The sequence below is a fragment of the Arachis stenosperma genome, chromosome 7 (assembly GCF_014773155.1).
Source record: "Arachis stenosperma cultivar V10309 chromosome 7, arast.V10309.gnm1.PFL2, whole genome shotgun sequence".
NCBI lineage: Eukaryota > Viridiplantae > Streptophyta > Magnoliopsida > Fabales > Fabaceae > Arachis > Arachis stenosperma.
In genome coordinates this window covers 63179119-63186418 of record NC_080383.1, presented here as the reverse complement: position 1 = coordinate 63186418, position 7300 = coordinate 63179119, and the positions used below count along the sequence as shown (strand labels likewise).

At 32.8% G+C, this 7300-nt stretch overlaps 1 long non-coding RNA gene across 2 annotated transcripts; it reads right to left on the bottom strand.

Annotated features, from left to right (window-relative positions):
* Positions 1-1682: 1682 nt before the first annotated feature.
* LOC130940745 (uncharacterized) lies at positions 1683-6275 on the bottom strand. 2 transcript variants are annotated; one of them, XR_009070393.1, is made up of 6 exons: positions 5947-6275; positions 4577-4723; positions 3726-3842; positions 3508-3644; positions 2803-2876; positions 1683-2657 (listed from the first exon to the last, which is right to left on the bottom strand). It is a non-coding gene; the product is annotated as an uncharacterized LOC130940745 (long non-coding RNA). The 2 variants fall into 2 exon arrangements; XR_009070392.1 differs by having other exon boundaries at positions 2803-2867.
* Positions 6276-7300: the final 1025 nt, after the last annotated feature.

The window sequence follows — 7300 nt, the reverse complement described above, 5'->3', positions numbered from 1 at the left end:
CTTCTGTAGCTCCAGAAAATCCACTTCGAGTGCAGGGAGGTCAGAATCCAACAGCATCTGCAGTCCTTTTCAGTCTCTGGATCAGATTTTTGCTCAGGACCCTCAATTTCAGCCAGAAAATACCTGAAATCACAGAAAAACACACAAACTCATAGTAAAGTCCAGAAAAGTGAATTTTAATTAAAAACTAATAAAAATATACTAAAAACTAACTAAAAGATACTAAAAACATACTAAAAACAATGCCAAAAAGCGTATAAATTATCCGCTCATCACTCACCCATCACACCATCAGCATCATCATCACATTATTCTCTTTCCGATTCTCATTCCATCTTACCAAACTGCTACTGTCTTCAACCACCACCATAGACACAAAGATTGGATCAGTGGACTCGCACAAACCTCAAGCAACGACATCATCTTCTGCACCAAAAACAACTCCACCACCATCTCTGTCACCATCATCACCTCATTCGAAGTCATACTCAGCTGCCACCCAGCCCGCTGCCACGTTCAAATTGCCGAGCCAATCCTCAACCTTATTGGTTGTTGCAACAAACTCAACGCAGAGTATGCCGCAGACGACTATGCGTGGTCACGTGGAGTTAGCGCATGCGTTGTTATGTTCACTGTTGGAGGGCTTAGTGTGCTAAATGCCATAATTGGAGCTTGCAGTGAGAACTTACCATTGATATGCATATATAGTTGGTGGACATAACTCTAATGACTATGGAACTAACAGGATTCTTCATCATACCATTAGTTAGGGGGAAGAAACAAGGAGGAGATTGTGATGATGATGTTGATGGTAGGATGGGTGAGTGGTGGAGAGAAGGGATAATTTGGGGATTTTTTTATCATTTTTTAGGATTTGATCATTTTTGTCAATCCAAATTTATTTTGTATGGGTATAACTTTAGTTTTAATTTTTCATAGTCAATTTTGTCAGTGTTCAAATCTTTTATGGTTAGAGATGACTATTTACTCTAAATAAAATTGATTCACAATGATTATTAATATAAACATTTTTCACTACAAAAAAAAGGGGTTAAAATGGCGGTTTTTTATGGAAATTACGGCGGTTAAAACCGCCATTATTACCAAAATCGGCGCCTCCAAAAAACGCCGTTATTCTGGGCGCCATTCTGGTTATTACGGCGGTTTCAAAAAACCGCCGTAATAACCAGTGGATAATACGGCGGTTTTTTTATGGTTAAAATGGCGGTTAAAAACCGCCATTTTAACCGGTTAAAACGGCGGTTTTGTTGTTGTTTAAAATGGCGGTTTGTAACCGCCGTTTTTACCAGGGTTTAATGGCATCCTTCTTGTTTAAAATGGCGGTTTCTAACCCCCGTTTTTACCTGGATTTAATGGCATTCTTCTTGTTTAAAATGGCAGTTTCTAACCCCCATTTTTACCTGGGTTTAATGGCATCCTTTTTGTTTAAAATGGCGATTTCTAACTGTCGTTTTTACCAGGATAAAATGACACCGCTTTCATTTAAAATGACGATTTTTAACCGTCGATTTTACCTAAGTTTAATGACAATTTTATATTTTTTAAAATGAGATTGAAACTATCTATTTGAAGTGATATTTTTGGAACTCAAACTTTAAAATCTATTAATAATCAAAAGGCATAGCCTTAAATCAAATATTATAACAAGATTTTTAATTCATACATGGTCTCCGAAAATCAAGAATCATAATCCAAAAACAAAGCATCAAAGATAACATTTTTCAATAATTCAACTATATATATACATATATATATATATACATATATATATATATATATACATATATATATATACTTAATACATAAAATCTTTATCATGCAAGATCATGCTTCTTTGTTGCTCACTCCAGAAGACCTACTTCTAACTCTTTTGGTGATGAAATTTCACTCTCTTGATGCAATCCCTACAACAAAAATATAATTATGAGCACAATAAAAAAGGATACAAAACTGAATCTGAAACTATTAATTTAAAATTATTCAATCATCAAAGTTTTATATATGCAGATATCAAACGTCGAGATAGGTTTCAATTCATGACATTGCCTGTTTGACAAAAAAAAGAACCAAACAATCGAGATTATTGAAAATGGTAATTAATGCTATTGACACGAGATTTGTATCTTCTACAAATAAAACAAAATCATGTTAAAGCATGTTAAAAGCTTATATATACTTGGTAAGAGAAACCACACAAGCATAAAGAATGAAATTAATTTCATATATAGTTATAGCTTTATATAAGATGTCCCTAATGATAAGACTAAATTAAAAGTACTAATCACAATTAGGCAGTAACTATATGGAACAGAACACAAAAATAGGCCATGATATCTATGCTGTATAAAAATGACAAGAATCAAAAGTGCTGAATTTGGTTTCATATTATTATTTATCACGTAAATGAAAGCTTAGGTGTCCAAGATGTTATCATTCACTAAACTTAACGGTTCCAAGAAATTAAAAACACAAGTTCCTCAATGAATGCTTGCACAAATTATAATACTATTTCTAGCATGGAAATACAGCATACATGCAGTAAGATACAGGGTGTTAAGTAAAGAAAAACCTCCCTTTGAGTTTGAAAGACATAAACCACAGTAGAAGGAATTTCTTTATTGACGATCTTGTCAAATCTGTCCCATCACAGAATAAAAGAAAAAGGACATAAACACTTAGAAAATTGGAAAAAATCCATAAAACAAAACCAGAAATAATTGTCAAAATATTAATCAAGCAAAAACGATACGAATGGAAATTACAAATTAGTACGTAGCATACCTCAGCTGAAATGGTAGACACTTGTGAGGTGGCAGCTCCCCCCCAAGCTTTGGAGTCTCAGGTTCCTAAACAAGCTAATCGGTTACGGTTACTTTCGTAATTCAGTAATAACAGTTCAACTATGATATACATGTATTAGAGAAAACTAGCTAATAATATTATAATGTCTTTTTCTTTTAATAGTGATTTTACCTTATTTGATATTCTTTTCATAATTTTATTAATTTATCTCAACTTTTTTTAAAATGACTTTTTTTTTAAAAGATCTATAAGTTGACCATAATTTTTTTCTAATCCTACTTGTCCTATTACTCAGTTTACTATTTACATGATTAGAAAATTCAAGTGAAACTAAAAATATAGTAAAGGACGAAACCCAATTAATAAATTGACAAATTAGAGAAAGCAGGTTGATGGCACTTACAAATGAAGTAGCGTTGAAATATTGACCTCCAAAGGAATGACATAACCAGATATCGTTTTCAAAGTCATACATGGATCTTAGATGTGGTCTTTGGGTCAAGGAAGTTCTTAAAAGTGTGTATTGATATTAACTAATATTGGCAAGAAGTTCTTAAAAAGTGTGTATTGAGGAGTTACCAATTGATTTTTATCATGAAACAATTTCCAAACATAAACTTTAAGATACTCATTAGCAAAATCTAACAGTTAATTATGCAAAAGAATGACAGGAGTGCAGAACACCTTTACATCTGCTTAAGAAGGCCTCCAATTTCTTATGTCTCTCTCAGCTGTCTTAAACTGACCCTGCAAGTGGAAGGAGGGTCCCCAAATATATACAAAATCATTCACCTGTTGTTCAATGCACCTTCAGTTTTCACCTGAGAAGAACATCATAATTATAACAATAACATATCATTCAATACCTTGCAGGAAAAAAAAAAAAGAATTCTGAAACATACCCCAAGCTTCAGGTATCGCATGCCATTAATGATACTGAGGGTTTCACTTCTTGCTGCACTGGTGTCAATTCGACGGGTATTAAGTTCCATGAAAAACGCTCAGTAACAGAACTAAATCTGAAACAGAAAGACAGGAAAAACCATTAACTCTAACATGACATTTCACAGTCTAGACACAAGACAAAGTGCACACTTATGGTTTAACTTCTCATTATTAACCTGACATACTGACATCTAATGGTGATTAATGTATAGCTCCAGAAAAGAAAACCTTCAAACATTAAATCTAAGAGACATGCAGAAAAATTAGTAACCATGAAAAATTACAAAGCTTTATATTTCAGGGTTAAAACATGAAAGTTACATCTGAAATGGAGAACTGACATATAAGTTCTTTCTAATTAGTCAATAATCATTTTTAAAAAATAAAATAAAATAAAACACACACACAACTCACAAAGGTCCTTTTCTTTAGTCCCTGCCCTGCTAGAACTAAGCAGACAAATGATGGCAGGTAGTGAAAGAATAATACAAATCCAAATACAAAATGAGGGGGAGTATGAAAGACCTAGTTAGAAGTATACCCTAAAGTAGGAAAGTAAACTCATAAGCATCCAAAATCATTTTCCTGAGAAGATGAGCTAGCTCTAGGATGAGAACTAGAACATGCACCATCAGATGGGGATTCAAGTCTCAACAGAACATCTAAATGTACCAGTAACCTTATTGCTTTTATCAGAATATCTAAATGGGGATTCAAGTTCTGTATTGGCTAAGTTGCTAAAGGTTAAAATATTAAAAATATTCACACAAGACTGACAACAGTGCAATTACTGGTTTTTAACTCATACCTGGTTTATAAAAATCAATATACATTGAGAAACTGATAAGGAGTGGCTTAATTTCCAAAGCACCTGGCTCATCAACCTAGCCTGCATTGCCATGTGTGCATCCCCCATTTCACCATCAAGCTCCCCTTTAGGAACAAGAGCAGCCACCTGTGAATGTAAAGACAGAAAATTTAGTAGACATATACCCAAATAAGATGGAGAAAGTAAAAAGAAAGACATCAGAGGAACATTAAATTCACTCATTCTTTCACACTGTCAAGTCAGACTAGTAAGTCAGTGAAAGATTTATAAGTACAAATTTCAAAATCTAAAATTTGGCCCTAGGTATGAGCTCAAAAGAGAATTCATTGGTGAACAGTTTCCAATTTTCTCCATCACAAATCTTTCCTCACTTATAACCAACGCAGAAATGATATATAATACAAGTAGCAGCATATATCTTTGAACATGAATAAAAACAGAATCAATCAAAAAATTTCTAGTGCTGATGAATCTTTTTTATAAGAAGGCTATTTTGAGTTATTACCATAACTAAGTATAACCAAATGATAATACTGGCTAAAATCACATTCTATTGGTGAAAATTTTCTAGTTCTTATACTGATTTGGAAAATGCTATAATAGATAAGGACCTATGGCTTAGAAACAATTCATCTCAATTATATCAACAAAGCAAAGGAGAATGAATGATGACCCAGGCACAAGAAATATATAAAGCATAAGCTCCTCAAAGAAAATATTAGACTCAAAAATGACCCAGGCACAAGAAATATATAAAGCATAAGCTCCTCAAAGAAAATATTAGACTCAAAGACAATAACATAAACACCTTATGGACAAGAAATTGCATGAAACATGTTTAAACTCAACTGATGAGAAAGATTACTAGAGAAATCATTTCAAAAATAGTCAAGTAACGCCATTGTTCTTTTGGATACTTCCTCTATGGCTTAGAAACAATTCATCTCAATCATATGGACATATTATATGGATAATGGTTCTGAGTGTCCGTACAATCCAGAGCTTTCCTCTTCACCAAAATCAAAGCGTCAATGCTCGGCCATAGTGGATGTGGACTGTGGAGAAGTACACTGGCTACTACTACTCCACTACGATTCAAAATCCAGCGCTGGCTTGGATGAGATGAAAAATGAGTTTGTTTGGAATGTTGATCACAAGAGTGAAGAGGAACAATTTCCTATTTTTTATTCTAGTCACAATTAGGTGCAAATGCTTGCCAAAAACCTAGGGTTCTTATTTCAATTGCAATACCAGTAACTCAATCATAATCATAATCATAATCACATCAATAGCAATCTAAAACCGCAATTACAAGTTTACAATAAGATATAAACCAGATTCAACCGCACCTCTTCTTATTCTTGTTGTTGCTGTTGATCTTGCTACGCAAACAGTGGAACCACTCGCGATGAATCCTTGCATACGACCTAAAAGAGGCAAGCCGACCTTACCGATCCAGAAAGAAAGGGACGCGCTGAGATTTTGGCGGAGAAGACACAGGGGACGGCAAGGAGAGGAAGCTGGAGGGGCCGTCACCGGAGGAGATCGCCGCTAGAGAAGCTGTCGCGGGAGGAGATGTCATCGGAGAAGATCGTCGTTGGAGGAGATCGTCAGAGAACGCAAGAGGGAGAGGTCACTGCAGTAGCGTCGTACACGAGCTTCAACTTTCAACCAACTGAAGTACTGAACCAAGTGTTTCTGAAACTAGGGATTTCAAATTTGTCATTTTATATAAAAGTGATAATGGCGGTTCAAAACCGCGATAATCACCAAAACCGCCACCAAATTTAAATTTATTATTGGCAGCGACCAAAATTGCCATAATATCCAAATATTACGGCGGTTTTAAAGAACCGCCGTAATATAAATGCCATTTTAAACTTATTTTTTTGTAGTGTTTCCTTTAATTTTGAAGCATTGACGATGATTGTTAGGATTTGGAGTTTTATACAAAAAAAAATTGAAAAGAAAAAGTGTTATAAAAAGGTTTTGGTTATCTTTTTCTAATATATAAAAAAAGATATAATTTTAATAATATTATTAACATTCACGTAACTCATTTAATTAATTATTAGTGTTAAATTTAACAGTAGAATAATATTAAATTTGTTCAAAACTTTTGGAAATAGAAATAAAATATTTAAAATCAAATTAAAATTTGAGCAAAATGTTGAAGATCAAAATCATACTTTATCTTTTTTAGTATGGAAAAGTATAGAGTAACAATATATTATATGTCAACTTATTGTCAACAATAATTAATTATTATATTTTAAACACATGTATAAAGAGACACATCCAAAAAATACACTTATAAAGATACTTCTATTAGACACATTCATAAAAAATATATTTTTATTAGACACATTCACAAAAATACTTTATAAACAAAAATTGATAAAAATTTGTAGAAATATTATTAGTAACGTGACGAAATTGTTTTAGTATATATCTCGAACAACGACTTTAGCCTTTATTCAACCATTAATTAGACGAGGCAAACTGTTCTCTAATTCAATTAATGAGAATTACTCATTTTAGTCGGTTTGATACCAGTATTTAAATCTGTAATAATAATTTGTTTTGGTGACTATCGGTAAATAATCTTATAGGTTAATTTATTTATTTGTTATTAGTTTTTGTTAAAAAATGAAACATAGGTTAGTATTTAATTTTTAATATTAATAAAAATTAATAATATTT